The following is a 22,727-nucleotide window of genomic DNA, read 5'->3' as shown; positions in this document are numbered from 1 at the left end:
CACTAAAACCATCTGATCAGGGCCTTTTTTTCTTTTAGTTACTGCTTCTATTTCACTTATACTCATATGATATTGATGTTTACCTTTGTAAGCTGTATGTATTGAGAAATTATCCTTTTTTTCTTTTTTAGTTTTTCCAACGTGGTGGAGTACAGATTTTGAATATATGTCCTTATGATTTTCTGCATTTCCTCAATGTCTTTTTATGCCCCTCTTTTGATTTCTAATTTTGTTAATTTGGATATTAATTACATGCCTTTACTAGTTTGGATAAGAGCTTGTCAATATTACTGATTTTCTAAAAAAAAACCAACTATGTTTCATTGATTCTTTATATTTTTTGTTTGTTTGTTTCTATTTTATTGAATTCAGCCCTGAGTTTGATTATTTATTGCTGTCTACTCCATTTGGTTAAGGTTATGTTCTGGAGTATACAGATGTGCTTTTCAGTTGCTAGTATGAGATCTAAGTTTATTTTTTTCATTTTTGTAGGTGCTTAGAGCTATGAACTTGCCTCTTAAAAATGCATTCATTCTTGTCCATGCTTCTTGATAGGCATCTCCTTTAGGTTTGGGAAACTTTCTCTATAAAATATTCTCTGTCTTTGCCCTGGTTTTCTTCTCCTTCCTCTAGTCCTATTATTCTTAGATTTTGTCTTTTTAGAGTGCCTCAGACTTCCTGGGTGTTTTGTGCCAGAAATTTGTATGGTTTAATGTTTTCTTTGACCAAATTATCTACTTCTATCATGTCTTCAGTGTCCCAGATTCTCTCTTCCATCCGTTGGTGAACCTTGACTTTGAGACTTTTGTTCAAGTTCATAAATTTTTCATTTCCAGATATCCTTCTACATGTCTGTTTTTCATTAATTGTATTTCCACTTTTAGATTCTGTTTTATTCATTTTGCCCACTAGCTGTTTGCATTTTAGTAGAATTCTTTGAGGGATTTATTCATTTCCTCTTTAAGACCTCTGTCATACTCATAAAGGCTGTTTTAAGGTCTTTTTCTTGTGTTTCAGCTGCTGGAATACTCAGGGCCTGCTGTGGTAGGGTTGCTGGGCTCTAGTGGGGACGTGTTGTCCTGGCTGTTCTTGAATGTGTTTTACATTGTCATCTAGGCATCTGGGTTTGGTGAGATTGCAGTTCTAGGTTCTGGTATCTGCTCTTTTCTTTGTTGGATGGATATTTTGTTCCTTGGTTTCCATTGCCCTCTCTGGTTCTTAGGAGACAGTGATGACTGTATGCCACCTGGTAAGAAAATCTGTTATCCTGATGGATGTGGTCACTATTTCCCTGGCTAGAGTCCTGTCCTAAATTCTTATTCTAAAGTGTCTGTTAGAAAAGGACTGTCTAATTTTAAGTCTTGAAAAAATTTTAAAGACATCATTATCCACTCTGTCAGATTTTACACAAACTAATGCCTGGGAGAATGTGCAATCATTTTCATGGTTACATATTAAAAATAGCCATACGAACTCACAGTTCAGTAATATAGACCCCAAGGTACTCGTTGTGAGTATTTCAGTCACAGAATAAATACTGAAGTCAAAGGAAGGCAGACATGGTCAGCCACTTTGTAGACATCTGGTTACCCACAGGCCTCGCCCATGCACAGCCACATTCCCAGAGACTTAGACATGTCTTGTTTCATAATGAAACATACTTGTTTAGACAGTTCAACAAATTGTCAAATGTGCACAATCTACCTATACTTCAAGCTTCATGCATATGTTGTCCAGTTAAAATACAAGCCACAAAGAGAAACGTAATTATTCTATTAGCCTGGAAACAGAAACCGGTGACACCATGTGTTAGAGTGGATTGTAATTTATTCTAGTCCACTAAAAAATTTATTTCTTTTTTCTCAATATAAGCTACAAAAATTTGTTACCCTGTTTTATGAATACAGCATATATTTGATACCAGCAAGTTAGTAAGTTGGACGCTAAGCTCGTCTCAATCCAGACAGTAACACACCAGGTATCCCGCAACGTTTGTGGGCAGTGGCTGCCACACTGGACAGTGAAATTGACACTGTGTCTCCTTCACTTACCTTTTAGCTTCTGAACTAAAAAAATGGTAAAATAATTATAAAGTACAAGAATTCCTTAACCTGACTTGAATAAACAACTGACAGACTGTTTCCATACCGGGCAGTTGCAATAGAGCATTAAAATTATTGTCTTGCCTGAGGCCATGTTGGTCTTTGAGGGTCAAGCTGCAGCTGGGGCCATACAGACCTAGGAGGTCTAAGCCACTACCCAGGGCCACCGTGTATTCTGGACCTGAACTGCTGCTCAGGGCAATGCCTGGATCTGTGGCACTTCTACAGCCAGGGTCTGTGTTTAAGTTAGTGGTTCTGGTTGTCACTGAGGGCCAGCTGGATGCCTGGAGTTTGGACAACCACCTGGAGACATGGTGGTGTCCCAGCGCCATACCACCACTGGAGCCATGCTAATAGGGACAGTCTGCAATGCCAGCTAGGGCCATGATGACATCCGGCCTGGGGATGCTGCCAAGGACCATATCTGGGCTCACCGTCCTATTGCAGCCTAAGTCTGTGTTGATGTCTATGGCCCGTGTTGCCTCCAAAGGCCACAGGGAGTCCCAGGATCTGGGCTGCCACCTGTGGCAACGTTGGTGTCAGAGACCTGTGCTGCTGCCCGGCCCACTCAGACTTGAGTGACTTCTGTTGTCACCCAGGGCCATGGTGTTTTACGGCCCTGAGCTGTGGCCTGGAGCCAAGTTTGAGTCTGTGATCCTGCTGCAGTCAGGGTCTGCATTGAAGTCCGAGCTTCCTGTTCACAGGAAGCCGTGAGGACAGGGCTGTATGGATTAGGCTTCACCTCTCACTGGCTAAGGCACCAGGGATAACCGACCTTGCCTGGGCAGTGTGTTAGAGCTGTTCCTCTGGGCAGGGGTGAAGGTGAGCCAGCCCTGAAAGCGTGAGAGAGGGGAAAAGCTAGCTCTGCTATCTGTCCTGTAGCGCCAGGGATGAGGGAGAGGTACCCACCTCACTTCCTCGCCCCTATGGCAGGCGGGATACGCTGGTCTCAGGGTCAGTGGAGTGGGAGAGCTGACCCCGTCCCTCGCTGACTGAAGTGCCCAGGAGAACGGGCCCTGCACCTCACCCGGGCAGCACAGTAGACAAGGTTGCAAATGATCCACCCTGTAAAAGTGGATGGGAGACCCGGCCCCACCCTCATGCACCAAATGGTAGAGTGGGCAAGAAAGAGAAGACCTTTCCCTTCCCCAATCCCATGCTGCCTGTGGGGAGGGAGAGAGCCACCTTGAGTTCATATGAGTAGGAGAACCTGGGCAGCTGGGCAGCACCCCTCTGGGTAGGGTCACAGTGAGCCTGCCCTCCGGCTTGAGAGAAAAGTTGACCCTGCCATACGAGAGCCACCACACAGAGACTTTTTTCTTCTTGTTCACTTTTTGGCGGGCTGTATGTTTTTTGGTGGCTATGCTTTTAAATTTTGTTTTGTTTTGGTGGTAAGGTCTCAAAGGCAAAGGAGGGAGTCAAGGGGGAGGGGCCATGAGTGGGACTGGGATACATGATGTAAAATTCAGAAAGAATCAATAAAAGATAAAATACAGTGTTGTATTATTCTGATTTGCTAGGTTTTTGCCTTATTGTATTATATTTTGTTATTATTCTCTATAAGTCTGTTTTATTTTCTTATAAGAGACAGAAAGAGGATGGATCTGGGTGGGAGGGGAGATGTAGAGGAAATAGGAGGAGTTGAGGGAGGCATGAACAGGTAAACTATGTGAGGAAAAAAACTGTTTTTAATAAAAGGATAATATTGTACTTGAAGTTCTAGCTAGAGCAATACAACAAAAGGAGACCAAGGACATACAATTTGGAAAGGAAGAAGTCAAACTTTCACTATTTGCAGATGATATGATAGTTTATATAACTGACACAAAAAACTCTACCAGAGAACTCCTACAGCTGATAAATACCTTCAGCAAAGTGGCAGAATACAAAGTTAACTCAAAACAATCAGTTGCCCTACTATATACAGATGATAAATGTGCTGAGAAAGAAATCAGAGAAACATCACCATTTACAATAGCCACAAACAACATAAAGTATCTTGGGGTAATGCTAACCAAACAAGTGAAAGACCTGTCCAGTAAGAACTTTGAGTCTTTAAAGAAAGAAATTAAAGAAGATACCAGAAAATAGAAAGAGCTCCCATACTCTTGGATAGGTAGGGCCAACACAGTAAAAATGGCAATATTGCCAAAAGCAATCTACGGATTCAATCCCCATCAAAATCCCGAGACAATTCTTCACAGACCTTGAAAGAACAATACTTAACTTTATATGTAAATACAAAAAACCCAGGATAGCCACAAAAACACTGTACAATAAAGGAACTTCTGGAGGCATCACCATCCCTGACCTCAAGCTCTATTATAGAGCCATAGTCCTGAAAACAGCTTGGTACTGGCACAAACATAGACAGGTAGACCACTGGAGTCTAATTGAAAACCCTGATATTAGCCCACACACCTAAGGACACTTGATTTTTGACAAAGAAGTTAAAATTATACAATGAAAAAAAGACAGACATCTTCAACAAATGGTTCTGGAGTAACTGGATGCTGGTGTGTAGAAGACTGCAGATAGATCCATGTTTATCGCCATGCACAAAACTTAAATCCAAGTGGATCAAAGACCTCAACATAAATCCAGCCACACTGAACCTCTTAGAAGAGAAAGTGGGAGGTATCCTTGAAGGAAATGGTACAGGAGACCACTTCCTGAACATAACATCAGTAGAATAGACATGGAGATCAACAATTAATAAGTGGGAGATCTAGGAATTCTAAAGATGACAATCAACTTTGGTGTTAATGATTTATCAACAACAAGACAGATTCACTGGGGCAGAAGAAGAAAAAAGAAACCAAAGGCAAAAATAAATGTTGCATTCTGGGAACATTTTGTGGATTTATGGACCTCCTTAGCCAACACCTCACATATGCTGGACAATTGGCTATAGCCTCTCACCTGAGAGAAAACCAAATAGAAGGTGATTTTTCTCCTTGTTTGTAAGTGGAAAAGGAGATCTGGAGAAAAACAAGCTTGCCTATATCTATAGACAATTAAATGTCATGGCTAAAGTGTCTGAGAATAAAAAGCACTGTTGAAATAGTCTTAATAAAATTCTTGTTCCACATGATTAAATGTGCCCACAGTAATAGCTACTTCCATGCTAGCAATAGTGTCGGGGCATCTAGCCAGCATTATGAAACGCCAGCTTCTGTCCTGACAGTTATCTTAACCACCACAGCATTTCACAAACAAATAATTGCACAAAGAATTTTGTTACTCATTCATATCCCTCAAACTAGCAATAGCTGAATTCTCCTTGTGCATAAGACTTATCACTTTGAAGCTATATCACCACCCATTGCACTGAAACATGCTGCCCAAGACTTGGTGGTTGGAACAGAAAAGGGTGGGGGTACTTAATGGGCAATAAAAAGAATGAGTTGCCCAGCAAAGAGGTGAACAGTGGATTTCCAAATGATGACCAACCTTTTAAAACCCAGAGTGTATCCATTAGCATCTCTTTCAGAAAGCAACTACTGTGCAAAAGTGTATTTGATAAACTGACTACTTAGAAATATATGAAATTGAATACGAAGAAACTTGATATTTGAAAAGTCGTGTGGATGATTAACCTCAAGTGTATCTCAGGTAATCCTATATAATGTTTTATCCCATATCCCCAGTGGTGGTGTGGAAGATTAATGAGAAAAATCAGTTTTCCCTGTTAGTGGGTTTTCAGGCCATTTTCACACATTTCCTCCATGTTAGCTATTTCAAGTCTCTCTGGATAATTACAGCCAGATCTCCTTTTGTGTAGCCGATCAATCACATTGAATCTTGTCATTCTCAGGCCCAGCCCCAAAGCTGCTAACGAGGATGAGCTAATAAGAACAGCTAAGGGTGTCAGTACACCCCTGTGGACAGCAGGAGTCCCAGCTCTCTCTTGACCTCGAATGTCACGGTGTAGCCGGTACTCAAAGGCTGAACTTGTGTGAGTCCCTCAGCCTGCTGCCCTTGAGCACATGTAAAGCTCCTGACACTCCACTGCGACCATCTCCTTATCCCCCTGACTCCCCAGCGGATCCCAGTTACAGGCTCTTGGTTTGTTCCCACTGTGCCCACGGCGAGCCATCCGCGGGGGGGGGGGGCCTCGACAAGCTGCAGAAGCCCTCAGCTGCCGTTCGTGCCTTCCATCAGTGAGGATGCAGACACCGGTGCCACTTAATGCCTCAAAGCCATGACCCTGCAAACGACACCGAAGAGCTTGCTGCCTTTTCCTGTACCCAAGTCCTAGTCATTCTAACATTAGCATCTACATCAGGGGCAAAAGATCTTTCGGGTGCTAATGATAACAACAACAACAAAAGTGCTTCACTCCACACAAAACGGTGGGCTGTGCGGCAGTATTTGGGACCTTATACGGAATCAGAGTCCCAGGCTCTTGTACGCTAAGAAACTGTCCCTTTACCCACCCTCTATGAGACAAGTATGAAGAAGGGGCTTATGATCTACTAAGCTCTTCTCCCCCCAGCATTGGATTCTCTCTCTCCTGGCACAATCAAATTACATATATATTATTTAATTATGGTGTGTGTTGGGGGGGAGGTATGTGCGTTCGTGTGAGTGTGCGTGTATGTGTGTACATGTGCATTTGTATATGTGCGTGAGTGTGTGTGGGTGCCACGGACTACCCCAGTCGGGTATGGGGAGTCCCTGGAATGAGGGTTCCCGAAGACTTGGTGGGTAAGGATTCGGCGGTGACAAACACAGAGGCGGTTTGAATTGAGTGTATTTTTCAGTTCTCAAACAAGCTGTTTTATAGAGGTATTTCCTCAAGGGATGTTTTTGTTAAACAAACCCAAACATATGACATAACTGTTACTTGCCACAGTGATGCCGAAATCCAAAACATAAAACATCTAGGGTTAAACACATATTTCTTAAATCAAATTAATATAGTTTTATGGTCAGTTATTATTTAACATCTATTACCTGTCCTGGCGAGTTTTTGAAATATTGAGCTATTTAAACTATTTTAGCTCTTCCTCATTAAAAGCTTTCATTACCAGACACTTAAGCCCACTCTCGATGAAACATGTACAGCCATAGGAAATGTTATTGTTGGGAAGGTTTTTACTATTTGTACTTACGAGAATGATGTGAATGATTTGGAAAGCACTGGTTTTTCCTGAGATGAGGTCATGGCTAGTGACCCCACCTCAGGGGATGGTTCCTTTTCTCTTTCTTTTGTTTAAAATGTCAGCGTAGGCTTTCAGGAACATTCCATTAATGTGAATTAAAGGAGTGGAAGAACAAACAGAAATTGCCATGAGAATCACAGACCGAGATTTTTCTCCAGCTGGGAGTTCCACAACCATTTCCAGGAGACCTCCTACTTTTGAAATTATCACCTCAGTCTGGGGAACTTGTCACACAGAATCTACTGGATTTGGTGTGGCATGTGGGTGCATGTGTGAGTGAGCACATATGTGTGTCTATACAAGTGTGTGTGTGTGCACATGAGCACATCACAGTGCGCACTTGTGCAGGTCAGCATAAAACTTTCCAGAAGCACTTTTTTCTCCTTTCATCACATGATCCTAGGGAATGGACTCAGGTTGTCAGGCCTTGGCAGGAGATGCCTTCGAATCCCAAGCTGTCTCTCTAGCCCAAGAATGAGTTTCAAACCACTGTGAGATTTGCCTTATTTTCAAATGTGCATTGTCCCTATTCCAGAAGCACCAATATTGGTCTGTTTCATGGTGTTCTACGTGAGCAAACTGCACTTGATAACTGATAATGAATTCTATAGCACTGTCAGTGAACACAAAAGCAGTTGAAGAAAAGATAAGCGAGCTTAGGAATAGAGTTATTTTTACCAAGTAGCTTAATTTCTCACCTATGTGGCTAATCTATGATTAGTCACACCTAGTAATGGGATTTTATTACTATATATAATTATGTCATATCTTCAATTTTAAAATCACAGAAATACTCTTCAGTCAAATAAAACATTAACAATGCATCGACATAATGCATTTTTCAGAAATTCATAATATGCAGCATAATATGCTTTTCTAAACTTTTGGAAGTTATATTTATAAATGTCAAGACGAGATTTTCATTCTCACCAACACCCAGGTTTGGATAATGAGTTAAATGCCCTCTATGTTATGTCTTGTTAGTTCCAACAAAGGTCTACCGTGCACACCAAGCTCCCTGTCACTTGTGGCTGTTGTAATCACCTCTCAAATGGACTTCAGTGCAATGATGTAAATGCAGTGGTCTGCTTTTCTTTTCTCTCTGTGCTGTGCAAAGCTCCCTCTGCTCACGCCACCATCACAGCCATGAGAATGAGTGGGAGTCCCAGTGAAGCAGAAACCAGCAATATAAGGCACTGTCTTTGCACCCCTTTCAACATTGGTCTGATAACTGCATGAGACAGAGCATCAGGAAACATGATGTATGGCTTGGCATGTTCATAACTGGGAAACCTATATTATTCACAATGATAACACTCTTACAAAGCAGGTAAAGAAATAGTTGCACTAGCCTCATGTTAAGACTGCAGTGGGTGTCTCAAATGATTTTATTTAGTTACTATAAAATGGTCCTTTTAAGTTTGTTTTAGAAAAACACTCCCATTTTCATTTTAAAACATAATCCTGCTTTAGTGTGGATTACTTTTGTTCCTGTGGTACCAGTTAAATTACAGCCTTGTAACATGAAACGCTCTTTAGTGACTAGCTTTCTGACTAAGAGTAAACACAGCTTGAAAGCGCTGCCAATGTATTTCGATCAGTAACTCCTGGGTGCTCTTTATGAGGTTCTGTAACACAGGCTCATCCGTGGTTTCTCTCTGTCTCTGTCATGGAGTCTTGCCTGACTTATTTCGAAGGCATAGGTTGTTTGTGTTAGCATGTGCCTAATGAAATGGCCAGGAATGGCACCAATGGCTAGATTATACCTTGGAATGATGTTAATTTAATGCCAGAAAAAGTAGGTAGGAGGGAAACTAGTAGCCAATCAGGAAATTTTGTACACAGTTCAATTGAGGAGTTCCCCTGCTTGTCTTGTTTTGATATCTATATTTTGCAGTTCACTTTATAGACAGTCCAGTTTTAAATGCACCCTCTATTTAGAGTTTGACACATTTCTTTCACGTGTGGTTTTTGTGCTAGCGGTGCTGAAAAGATGTCTAAGCTATTACCACTGGATGCATGAAGGGAACGCTAGGTGGGTTTCTAAGCCTGTGACACAGCAGTCAAGACCTATCGATAGAATATCCAGATCGGTTTTCTGTGCTTATTTGGCTAGTCAATAGTAGGATAACTTACTATGAAGTAAATCCTAAGTAACAATGTCTCTATAAACATTTCCGCTTATATACACAAAGACATAAGGATTCTTTGAAGTCCAACTCATTTCTGTAATTTTACACGCCTTTGAGTTATTAACTCTGCCAGGCTTCCTCACTAGCCCATTAAAAGGCAAAATTCCTGAGGATCTGTACGTTGAAATCCTTTTATGACTATTTGCTTTCCCTTCCCCCTTCCCCTCCTTCCTCCCTCTCCCCTGGTCACCTTTGTAAACTATATCTGCTGACAAACAGCAAGTCTGACTGAATTCTGGAATTCTGTAGCTTCGTTCAACACACTAATCATCTCCCGTTTATTAACTCTTCGATTAAATCTAGGTAAAATATGAACATATCTGTTTTCTGCCTCATTGTTCATCATAGTGCATAGAAAACTAGAAGTTGATCGTGAACTTCATTCTTGGTCCATTATTCCTTTCAATACATCTACAGGAACACACTGGCTTATTTTCCCACATAAGGCAGCTGAAACAAGACAGCTCAGAGAGAGGAAGATTAGAGAGTGGGCTGAAAGAGATCCTCTTTCATGTCTGGAACGGGGGTGAGTTAGCAGGGAGGCTCTCCTGCAGACTAGGTCAGTGTGTTTTCATAACTGCATGGTAGCATTCTGGACCACACCCAAGAGAAGACCAAAAGACACCATTCAATCAGACATGTTGTTCAGAGTAATTCTGGCTATTTATCTTTGGTAAATTTCCCCCAGACACTATTTCATAGAAGGTAAGCTTTTCAAATGATGACTTTTTTGTTTTTGCTGCTTTTCTGACAACAACTCTACTACATAAGGGTGAAGCAAAACAGAATCTCAGGTCCACTTGGGTCTTACATGTAATTATCTGTCCCTGAAGCCTATGGGTCCTAGAATTTTAATCTATTAATGCCAAACCCCTTTTGTGTCCTGGCTTACAAAGTGGCAGCGAGTTAATACTTGTCTTCGCTATTCACTGCTTTCTCCTGTGTTTCAAATGAGCAGTACACAAAACTTTAGAAAGAGACTGACAATTCACACACCAGTAAATAAGATATTCATTACAGGATGTAAACTAGCAGAGCAATATAAAAGTTTAAAATATGTTTCAGGAAGGACTTTTTTATTAGCATTAGCTCATGAGATTAAATAAAAACATATCAATCCTTTACTGCCCATCTTTTACTTAAAGGGATGCCTAAGCCGTGTGCCAGGATGTTTGCATGTTAGTTTTGATTTTAATAGCTTTTAAGAATGTGAGGTGAGTTTAATTCTTGATACTGTAGTGAGACATATTCCACCGGTCTCCTGTGGTTTTGCTGGTGTTATGAGTACAGACATCCATTATTGTTTGTGGGGACACCAGACCTTGAGCAGAAACCCACTTCCCCTTCGGCCTGGGAGCAGGCATCTGTTAATGTTTACTGAAAACAATTCAGTGCTTTAAAGCTCACTGAAATACCATGCCTTTCACACCTCCTACGGCTAGATGCCTCTTCCTGTTTCCCTGTGGTGTCTCCCCGATTCTGGGGCCAGAGATTAAACCACCAGCCAGGAGAAAAGAATGGTATGTAAATGAATGGCAGAAGTCCTTAAAAAGGGAAGCTCCTTTTTCTTAGAGGGTCTTCTCCTGAGAGCTGTCTCCTAAGCGGACTGGGGTCTCCTCCTAAGCTGACTTGGGAAGCATAAAGTTTTCTTAAAGCAACCGACCGGTCTCTGTGTCATCTATCCCGACCACCTCGCTACATTCTCGGATGCACAGCAGGTGCGACAATTGTTAGTAGGACAAGACTGTGCTTTTGAAGACATTTGCACAGGAATACAGAAGCTGAGCAGCCCTTCTCCTCCTACCCCTGCTTAATCAGGCTTTCTGTCACTTCAATCACACACCTGACCAAAAAAATGTAAAGGAAGGAAACATTTCTTTTGGCCCATGGTTCAGACTATTATTAGTGAGCTTAACTGTAAGAATAGGATGGTGACACAAGATTTTAGAGGAGTAAGCTGCTCCCATCATGACCGACAAGGGAGCGAGGTCAACGTATGGTCCCAAAGATACATCTCTAGTGGCCTGCTTCCTCCAGCCAAGCTGTGTCTTCTAACACTTCTACCAACTTTAAAAATACTGCCACCCTTTAGCATGGAAGCGTTGGGAAGGCACATTTCAATTGCGAATCAAGGCATGCCAGGAGAGATGACACACTCTTTTGCCTTTGAATATAATAATTATTCTCTCTAGCTATGGGTGAAAAGGAGATTGTTGCTTTCACAACCCATCACAAGCTATACCAGCTGCTGAGCTTTGGCTTCTCAAGTCTACTATAAAGTCACTCACTGGGAATGACAGACTCTAGATATCCCCTATGTGGAAGGATTTGGCAATAGGGTGGGAGGGTGGGGGGGAGGGGAGTGCGGGAGGAGGTGAGGGAGAGGGAACTCGGATTGACATGTAAAACAAGCTATTTAAAATTAAAATAAAAAATGATAAAAAAGTCACTCACTGGGAAAGGGGATTTCATGTAAATGTGTGTCTGTTAATTTATGACCAATTAAGTGTTTTGTTTCCTATCCAAAAGTCTCATAGCTTCTGCTGGTTGTCATAATACTTTGGTGAGTTGATTTCATAGTATACAAGCTAAGGAAGACGTATTTGGTCCTTCTGAGTTAAGGAATTGTATTGGTTGGATTAATTACGTAACTGTCTATTCTCAGTGCAAAGAAGAAATTGAGTCTTGGCTTATGTGCTCAGGAACACTAACATTTTGCAGAGTATCATAAGCACCGTGCCTTCAGCCTGGTTGGTAGTGAGGAATGACTGAGAATGTGCCCCAGTTTGTATGTAGATTGTCTCCCAAAGGCTCATGTATTTAAGGTTCAGCCCTCCACATGTGACTGCTGAGAATGAGTGGACACTCAGATACGGAACAGAGAGGAGATCAACCAGCTTTGGAGGCAAGTTCTTTAAGGGAACTATGAGATCTCCACCAACACCAACACCAACACCTGCCTCCTCTTTCTTTTTGGCATGCGATGAATGAGTTTCGTCTGCCATAAAGTCTCACCATGATACACCATTAGAGACTTGTAATCAATACACTAATACACAGTACTGAAATCCACAAAACTGTGACTCAAAACAAACCTTTCCATTTTTATGTAGATTATTGCTGGCATTTTGTTAAAGTAATGGAAAGTTCATGTCTACAACTTGGTTGGAGAGATAGATGTGTTTAAACATGAGCAGAGTATGTAAAGATACATGATTGTTTAGACTGAAAAGAAGAGGTTGGGTAGAGTTTTACTTTCCAGGACTGGGAAGACTGGAAGATGGGATATAGAAGAGAATCTGACTGACTTCAGTGGTAAAGAGGTATGCTAGTGTGCTAATAATGAAGAAAGCACTCTCATAGTTCAGAGATCTCAGTGCTTTGTCACTGAGGGCCTGTGGTGATAGAGACAGCCATGAGGAGGAGATTCATGGTGGAGCACATCTCCTCACCAAATAGTGGCCGAGAAGAGACGAAGAAGGAACTGGGAAACACATCATTTCCAGGCACGCCCCTGTAAGATACTTCCTCTAATGATGTCCCACCTGCTGCGGTTTTGCCAGCTCCTAATTGTTCATGGAAATGTGAATCCAGCAAGGAGTTGATCAGAGCCCCTACAATCCAATTGTTCCTCCAAGTCCCATCAGCTGGCAAACAAGCTTCTAGCACACAAGCCTCTGAAGAGATGCCTCCTGCACAAATAGCAAGAAGACTTAGTTTCAGGAAAACACCCTGGAAGTACAGGAGTAAGAAAGTTACTGATACTAGCAGTGACACAGAGGATGGAGATAAGATCCTTCCTTCTACCTGGCATGTCCCTCTTCGTGGCTTCATGGGAATTCTGTTTGGTGCATCTCACACGGTTTTCTCTCCAAACAGCAGCTTAGAGACCATGGTGCTTAACAGTAGATGCAACAGGTGGCGGCCCCAGTGTCATCACTAGAGAAGGCTTTGGCGACTCTGTGGAGCTTGCTTACCTGTGTGCACTTGGAATGGTCATGGAGAAGTAGGATTGTTTGACAGGAGGCTCTCAGGGAACTAAGCTCCATTTTGATCAGGTTGATAAAACACTGAAGCAATCTCAGCCATTCTCGTGATATGGCTCCAGTTGTACCCATGGCCAGTGAGGTATGAGGAAACTTATACTACACAGTAAATAGAGTGAAAGGTGATGGATATTATAGCAGAGCTGGGCGTCATGGAGACCGTGTGGAAAATGTTTGAGTTAGATCTTAAGGAAGGAGTAGGCTTTTCGATAAGCAGCTAATAAAACAAACACTTCTTTATAGAAAAAAAATATGATTGCAAGAGAATATGCTCTGTATTCCATTTCCAAGCTGACTCTTAAATTGTTTTAATTGTTAATGCCAAATAATCAGCATTCCATAGTCAGATTACAAATAAACTACTAATAGCTAAGGGAACTGTGCTTAAGGGAAGTATTCTATGTGAGTGTGTCCCCGAAGCCTTTCACCTCAAAAAGTTATGTACAATGTGTCTCTCTCTCTCTCTCTCTCTCTCTCTCTCTCTCTCTCTGTGTGTGTGTGTGTGTGTGTGTGTGTGTGTGTGTGTGTGTGTGTGTGTGTCTCTCCCTGGTGGTTTATTTCCATCAGACAGAAATAAACTAGAGTAGAATAGAGGAGAAATAAACAAGCTAGAGAGTCACCTGGGGAGAGGGACCTTCAGTTGAGAAAGTGCCTCCATCAGATCACCTGTAGGCAAGTCCTTGAGGTGTTCTCATGACTGAGGATTGATGTGGGAGTGTCCAGCCCACTGAGCATGGAGCCACCTCTGGCCACGTGATCCTGATGTTTCGTAAGAAAGCAGTCTGAGTAAGTCATGGGGAGCAAACCGGTATGCAGCATGCCTCTATGGCTTCTTCTTCATTTCCTGTCTACAGGTCCTGCCCTGGTTTCTGTTCTGACTTCCTTTGATTTTGTAGTATGATATGAAAATATAAAATTAAATGAACCCTTTCCTCACTTAATTCTTATTGATCATGGTGTCCATCACAACTGTAGAAACCCAACCTTTATGTGCCTGTATATGCATTCTTTCAGTCTTTTAGTGTGTTTTATGTGTTAAATATAATATTCCACAAATTGATATATCAATTTCATATTTTCAGTGAATGTTTTACCCATTGATTTTCTATCTGTTTGGTCTTCTATAAACTGGTCTGGAGATTTTCATATTTAATAAAATTGTTATAAACATCTTAAAATATTAGCAATTTTGCTTTAGATTTTATTATTGAGACATTACACAAAGAGTGAGAGACCTTGTAACACTCAGCCCTAAATGGGATGTTTCCATCAAGCCCCTCCCCTTAGAGCTCAGAGAACCCTGCAGATAAGGAGGAAGAAAGAGTGAAGGAGCTAAAGGGAATGGAGGACACCAAGAAAGCAAGGCCCTGTGAATCAGCACGGCAAAGCTCCAGTGAACTCACAGAGACCAAAGCAGCATGCACAGGGCCTGCATGCTCTACACCAGGGCCTGCATGCTCTACACCAGGTCCCCATATACATTGTACAGCTTCCACTTCAGTGTTTTCATGGGATTCCTGAGTGTGTGGATGAGTTGGTCTCTGGTTCTTGTGGATTTTCCTGTCTTGTCCAACATTGATGTGGTGGCTTTTGTTTTTATCTTACTTATAGTTTATTTTGTTATATTTTAAGAAGGAATGAATGCCTAGCTGCTAAGATAAAGACCAACAAATTGAACTGTCATTTACACCTGCTGGCAGAGGGAAAATCTATTTTTCTCCAATGGAGTGACATTGGATATATCAACCACTCCAGGGAAGGCTTCATGCTTAGGATTAGTTGATCAATTACATAATTGACTTCATAGGTGTGTGTGTGTGTGTGTGTGTGTGTGTGTGTGTGTGTGTGTGTGTGTATGTGTGTACTTTTATTTGATAGTAGTTTGGTGAGATATTTTTTATTTCATTTTTGGGTGATATTTTGTTATCTTGGTTTGGGGGATTGTTATATTGGGTTCTGTTTCTTTCTTATTTTTTTCTTTCAGATTTTTTAAATTTAAATTAGAAACAATCTTGTTTTACATGTCAATCCCAGTTCCCTCTTCCTCCCTTCCTCCCATACCCCCCACCAATCCCCTATTCCATCCTCTTTCTGCTCCCCAGGGAGGGTGAGACCTTCCATGGGGGAATCTTCAAAGTCTTTCATATCATTTGAGTCAGGGCCTAGACCCTCCCCCGTGCATCTAGCCTGAGAGAGTATCTCTCTGTGTAGAATGGGCTCTCAAAGTCCATTCTTCTGTTAGGGATAAAAATTGATCCACTAACAGAGGCCCCATAGATTGCCCATGGCCTCCTCACTGACACCCATGTTCAGCGTGTCTGGTTCTGTTCTATGATGGTTCCCAGCTATCAGTCTGGGGTCCATGAGCTCCCCCTTGTACAGATCAGCTGTTTATGTGGGTTTCTCAAGGCTGATCTTGACCTATTTGTAATTTGAGAACACTTAAATGTGGGTGAGTAGGGATGGAGTCTGGAAGGACTTGGTGGAGGGGAACAACATGATCAAAATCTATTTAAATTAAAAATGGCTTTGAATAATAAAAAAAGAAAAAATTACTTTTGCTATGTTAAATCACTCTGCTTCATTGACGTGAAGAATTTTCTCATCTTAAACAGTAGAACTAAGGGCTGGAGAGGAGTCTCAGAGGTTAACAATGAATAACCCCCATCCAGAGTACCTGAGCTGGGTTACAAGCATACTCATTATGCATTTTACACTTTATAATTCCATCTACAAGCGGATCTGACTCAGCAGACCTCACAGGCATTCATTCGCATGTACTTGAACATGCTCACACATAGACGTACACACATAGGCGTATACACATAGGTAATTAAAACTAATAAGAATGAACCTTAAAAATAAATGCAATAGAGTGAATATAAAACTAACATCAAATTGCCCAATAACCATGACTATTTACTTGCAAGTGGGACCAGCTATCCTTGCTCAGTGTTCCACCTTTGTTTGACATTGATGCCTGTGTTTCTTTTGCAGTCAATATTTTATGGCCTCCAATGGCATCATAATTCAAGGGAAAATATGTTGGGAATCTAGGAGGTGATAGCAAATGCCATGCTATCTCCTCTTTGTACCACATGGCTTCCACACCTCTCCCATTGTTATTAAAGTCTGTTTATTACCTTTAAACTTGGATGGCTTGTGACTATAACGGGAAGAGCATTATGCCTTATATAGACCGACACTGGAAAAGGTTGTACATGTTACTGCTGTTTCTTTGTCATACTGTGAGGAAGTCCTAGCAGTGTATTGAAAAGGTCCAGTTTCCCAGTGAGAACTAGCATCAATACACTAGTCATGTGAACAGAGGAACTGTCAGATTTCATACTATTCTTCTCATTGTTCTCACTGACATATTATACTTTGAAGAGTAGGAAAAAAAATCAATGTGTAGTGCTTTGGTAGTTTTGTTCCAGTACATCGATTAGTTGTGTGCCTCTGTTTCATAAGCTGAACTTCCTTTTTCTCTACCATACATGGGTAGAATTAACAATTAGATCTTCTTTGTCACCCAGATGTGACCACTGGAATCCACAACAATGACCGGTCTGGAAAGGTGTGCCCACTGATACAATAGAGGAATGAACATTATGAGAGTAAGTCATCAACCACTTTTTGACTGTAGATAAGAACCTCTTCTTGAGATGGAGGCCATTCCTGGAACTGTTAACAGAACCAAGATCTATAATGAAATGATAAGTCATGCTCCTCCCTACGGGAGAGCCTAATATTATTATTATTTTGATGAATGGACATGATATTAGAACTTTCCTAACGATTTCTTGTTCTGCCCATAGTAGGGATACACGCGTTACAAAGGCAGAGGACAGTTCTCAGAAGAGGAGTCAGTAAGGTTGTAACCAGAGATGTTGGGTGACTTCAAGGAAACAGTGCTTTTCAGATACAGTGGGGCAGCTGCACATGTGAACTCACGGTGATTGTGACAGCACCAGCACATGCAAGACCCACACAAGCTTAAACCTGACAACAGCTTGGCATGTTGGGGAGTTGGACACCAAATCCTACTCCTAGCTGAAAAGTTTTTGGAATCTGGTAGCGTATGGGAGAAGGGGCGCGAGTTTTCTTCCATGGTGTGACTCCTGTTGGGCAGACCACACTCCAGAGCAGGCCCTATACACGAGATTTGTTCAACACAAAAACTGGATTTGATGGGTTATTTTGTTATTGTATGTTTGCTTTTAAGAAGACTCAAAGTTGGGCAGATAGGAAGGTGAGGGTGGAGAGATCTGAAAGAAGTTGGGGCATGGGGTAAACATGATCATAATATACTTCATGAGATTCTCAAAAATTAGTAAAAACAATTTCATATCTGTATACATTTATAACATCCCATATTAATATTTGAAAAATTATATCAGGGTTTCAGTGGTCTTTGAAGACTGTTGACAGTCGGCATTTAATGTTGCTAAGTATAGAAACACTAGCTAAGTAATGATATTGTCATTAATACAGTTCCTTTTCAATGTCTGTAAATATAATCTGGGTAACTCAAACAGGAGCCTCCCAAGTGAGGAATTCTACTCTTGGCATTCCTTTGTTGGAAAAAGTAGACACTTATGGGTGTGCCCTTAAAAATACTAAAATATTCCATTTGTAGAAAATTTCATGTTGCTACTTAGAAAAATCCAAGTGAAGAGAATGAATGCATGTAGTTTTCATTGGTATTTAAGAAAATGAAATAAGGAAACTAACGTTTCTGGTGTGGTTCGGCCACACGTTGCTTTCTGCTTCCCCAGTCATCAATGCTGTGCTGTCTGAATGGCAGTATTTACAGCTCTCAGTTCCTCACACTGCTCATTTCTCATGGAAGACAAGGAATTCACTCTTAAGCTATCGGTCAGCAAACGATGATTCTATACAGAACAGCTCATTATGTGAGCTTGTCCAGGAAGTTGGATAGTACATCCAGACAAGAAGTTCTAAGCAATTTATTTGCTTTGAAGTGCAATACTCATCTTAGATAGTATGTATTGTGTGTGTGTGTGTGTGTGTGTGTTTGTGTAAAATGCACCCATGCACACAAAACTTGATGTGTCGTTATAAGGCCAAAATAACTGTAGAATATGCAAGTGCATTTTCCTCTAATTTTATCTCTTATAAACAACTTATGAGCCTCCCCCACTGGACTGTAAATTGCAGGGAGGCTCAGTGTCGGCTTTATCTTGCTGCTTTGTCTCACACCTCATATTCAGTAAGATCAAATACTTGTCAAACCAATGAAATGGCTTCTTCTAATTACTGTCTCCTTTCCATCTCTTAACGCAATTAGCAAAACCAGGCTTCTCCCATTCATTATTTATCCCTGACTTTAGGCAGCATCCTTCTCACTTTGTAGAAACACTTTACACCTAACCAAGTGAGCAATACTCCTTTGCTTGCCTAAGTCAACAGCATTTTATCAGCCCCCATGCTGTTGGATCTCTTTACAAAGCTAAGCACTTATCCACGCCTCATATTTGAAATTCCTTTTTCCCTTTTGGCTATTGTCAACCTATTACGCCCTTCTCCTTCTGTGTGAAAACATTTCTCTTTTATGTTTGTATTACTAACTCTTGCCTATAAGTCTATTTACTGATCACTTCACTTGCCTTTTCTGGACATTTTCTACCACTCCTTGGCCTCCAGCTGCCGTACCTAAGTTGACAATATCTAAATCAATGCTCACATGCTGGCATTATTTTCTCAATATTTTTCTCTGTGTAGGGATTATTCAATCCAAGTATAATTTGAGGCAAGTTTAATTTCAGAAACTAAGGGACCCTGGCTAGTTTAGGCAAAATAGAAGAAAGGGAGAAAAGATGCTTGCAGGAGAGGTTACTGGAAAATGCCAGCAATCCTTTGGGGGGAAGGGGAGGTCATGGTTAGACAAAGAAGTCAAAGTCCCAAGAGGAGGTGAGAAGATATCCCCTCTGTCTCTGACTGGATTCCCTCCTCTCTCCTTGTCCTTGTTTGTGCCTTCTCTCATACAGATGACTTCTTTCCCCCCTAGATCAGTGCTTTCCCAAGTTTGCAAATCCCAAGATTCAGCCATTCAGAAAAAACATCTGTGTTGCTTTCTCTGTTCCATTTAAATAATCTTAGGCCATGACTTCTAATGGGGTTTCCTAAAAAAAGAGGTTCTAGATGCAGAAAAGAATTGGTTAGAAAAACTGACGGCTCCTTGAAGACCATGCGCAGTGGGAAAAGAAATAGTAAAGGATAAACTTCACTTGACAAGGCTAACCGATTCCCGTTCCACTATCCTAGACAAGCGGCATGCAAAATCCAGTTGCCCAACTTAACCCTCATCTGTTGGCCCAGACCTGCCTCCCCTCCTGGAAGAGTGGGAGAAAAGCGCCCACATCTCTTCGGGAAGGGTGTGTCCCTGCCCCGTTAAAGGTGGGAATTGCTGAACCCACCCACCAATATGCTACTATTTTTTCGTCCGTTGGCTAAACACTGAACCGCCTAATGGTTCTGTCTTCCTCAGCCTATTGACACTGCCTTCCTCTCTTCAAGCTGCCCTCCCAGAACTTCCCTTCCAGATCATCATTTGTTTTTCCAATATCTACCTAGAAAAATTTTTACCACATCCTTTGTATCTTAGAAGCCTTCACCACATATGCGATAAAGCAGATGAGCGAGCTTTATGCAGCTGCCCTTGATCCCAAGATCACTGCCACCTCCCGAGGCAGCTTTTTTTCAGGAGTTTAAACCATGGTGGTCTGCACAGCATCCCGGGCTTCTGTCTGTGTCCATTTCCAGACTTGAAATGGCTTTGTCCCCCATGCTAATTTTACAAAGTCTTCTGCTGTCCTCTGGGTTTCACATTACCACCCAGGTCGCTCGTCATCCTCTCCACGAAGCCTCTTAGCACATTGTGGAGCAAGGCAAGCCATCTTACCTCTCAAATTGCACTCTCAGTGCCCCTCTCTGTGCTGGCTTCATGCATTAGCACAACCCTGATGCTTATTTTCCCTTCCTCCTTCAGAGCTCCACACAAGGCCTGGAATAGAGACAGTGTCCATGAATATTCATGAATGAAAAAAAGACATGAATATTTTTCCTGCTGACTAGAGACTTTTTAAAGCATTTTTAAATTACAGGGAATCTGATTTGGGCGAATTTCCTCGTAAGAAGAATTACTTGATTTACAAATGATTGTCAAGCTCTCGAGACCTCTGTAATATTTGCGCTTTTGCAATAGCGGGACTGCTACCAGTTTTCGTTGTTAGGCTGAGGGTGATACACAAGGATGCGGCATTATTACACGTTGGGCTAAAAATACTAGAGGCTCAAGAAAACATTTCAGGAGGAGAAAGGGATTAACTGTGGTAGTTAATGAGCGTCACAAATGAGCTGCACAATGCAGAGGCTACATAGCTTTAAATGGCATCCAAAAGGTCATCTAAGTGAACACTGCGCTTTTCTCATTTCTGAATACATATGGCACCATGTAGTGTACAGATTCTGTCCTCTAACTACTAAATTATTTTTGTTAATTTACAGCCCCAGTAATGATTTACGGTGCCAATAAAAACCAAGCCTAGACAAACATTCTCAAACACACAAAATACTCATACATACATGGCTGTAAGTATTGATCATTTTCTTGGCTGAACTTCCAGGAAGCCTTACAACTGAGCTAAAGAAGAAGATTGACATGCACCAAAGTGACAGTTTACTGAGGTATGGGGGTGGGTGTCGGGATTCCCGTGCAAGGGCCCCAAGTCAAATACCAAGTCAAGACACAGTGGTTTGCTCCGATCTCTAGATTTAGAACTCATTCATCAAGTATTTGAAATCCAACTTAATGGCAAAACCTTGCAGAGTGCAGCACAGTGTTGCCACACACCCCGTTATCACATGCGCTCAGAATAAAACAGCAATAAGCAATCAGAAATTTTGAGAAAAATGAAGGCTAGTTAACGATAAAGACTTTACTTTCCCCAACTCCCTCATTTCTTCACTGAGCACTGGCGTTGGCTGCACAGTAGGATCTGAGCATGGCTCAGGCTGCCTGTAAGACCCCTTGCTCTGAAGCTTTGCTCGCTCGCGGCAGTCTGAATGAATACCCTATGTGATTCTGATCGAAACACGGACCTTTGTTGAGAGGCCCCCTCCTATATTCGCATGATGACATTGTAGCCCACAAGGTGTTGTATTAAGAAGACTCTGAGTCTGTGATGGGGACCTGACCCGAGAATGGGATTGCTGGGACCTGACCCGAGGATGGGATTGCTGCTCTTGTGACATCTGCCCTTTTTCCAGGTGAGAACACGGGAAAAGGACATCATCTGTGAACCAAAGGCTGGCCTCGTCAGACATCTGGTCCAATGGCTTTAATCTTAGACTTCTCAGACTCCAAAACAGCGAGAAACAAAGGCCTGATATTAACTTCAAAATAGAGGAAAATGTCAACAAACTGTAAAGCAGATACTGTTTCTCACTGATTTAATTCACCTAGTAAAAAGCGCTTCAAACAGAGAATGAACTGTTTACATTTATTCCACAAAAAGTGAGATGGTTATATTTGGAAGTTTATCAGATTTTACTTTAAAATACTAATTTTAAGCAGTCAAATTATCTCCAAAATGTACTACATTAATTTTAATCAACTAGGTTAATTTTACTGTCAAATACTTAGAATTTCTTTTTCAAATTGCTCATAGTTGTGCTTTATTTCTTTCAGTTGTATTATTCTGAAAATGCAGTTTTAGTTCATACATAATAAATTATGACTAATAAGATCCAGATATATTCCCAAGTGATTCCATTCTTGACTATTCATGACACATTTTTGTTATTGTTGTTGTTTTAATTCATCCGGTAGGGTAAAGAGTTCTAGGGAACAAGGCAACTTTTCCATTCTTGACCGGTAGAAGATGGAAATGTATTTTCCAAGAATGACCACACTGTTGACCATTCCTAATACACATCAGGGATGTTTGTGTGTGTGTGTGTGCATGCACTCGTGCGTGTGTGTGCGTGCGTGCGTGTGTGTGTGTGTGTGTGTGTGTGTGTGTGTGTGTGTGTTCTTCAGCCAGGGCAGGCCAGCATGGCTGTGATGCGCACGATAACGATACCTGGAGACCCACTCTGGTGGTCTGATGTACATGACATCTATCTCACATCACATTAGACCTTTAACGTTTTAGAATAAGTTTATTTACAAGAAGGCACGGGTGGCAGCGTTTA

General features: G+C 41.5%; 1 long non-coding RNA gene across 1 annotated transcript; it reads left to right on the top strand.

Moving 5' to 3' along the window:
- The first annotated feature begins 14,144 nt into the window (after positions 1-14,144).
- On the top strand, positions 14,145-22,046 carry LOC121143096. The gene is made up of 3 exons (XR_005880206.1): positions 14,145-14,294; positions 17,045-17,125; positions 21,801-22,046. It is a non-coding gene; the product is annotated as an uncharacterized LOC121143096 (long non-coding RNA).
- Positions 22,047-22,727: the final 681 nt, after the last annotated feature.

Source organism: Mesocricetus auratus, unplaced genomic scaffold (assembly GCF_017639785.1).
Source record: "Mesocricetus auratus isolate SY011 unplaced genomic scaffold, BCM_Maur_2.0 Super-Scaffold_100011, whole genome shotgun sequence".
Lineage (NCBI taxonomy): Eukaryota > Metazoa > Chordata > Mammalia > Rodentia > Cricetidae > Mesocricetus > Mesocricetus auratus.
The sequence above is the reverse complement of the archived record's forward strand: the minus strand, read 5'-3'. Positions and strand labels throughout refer to the sequence as shown.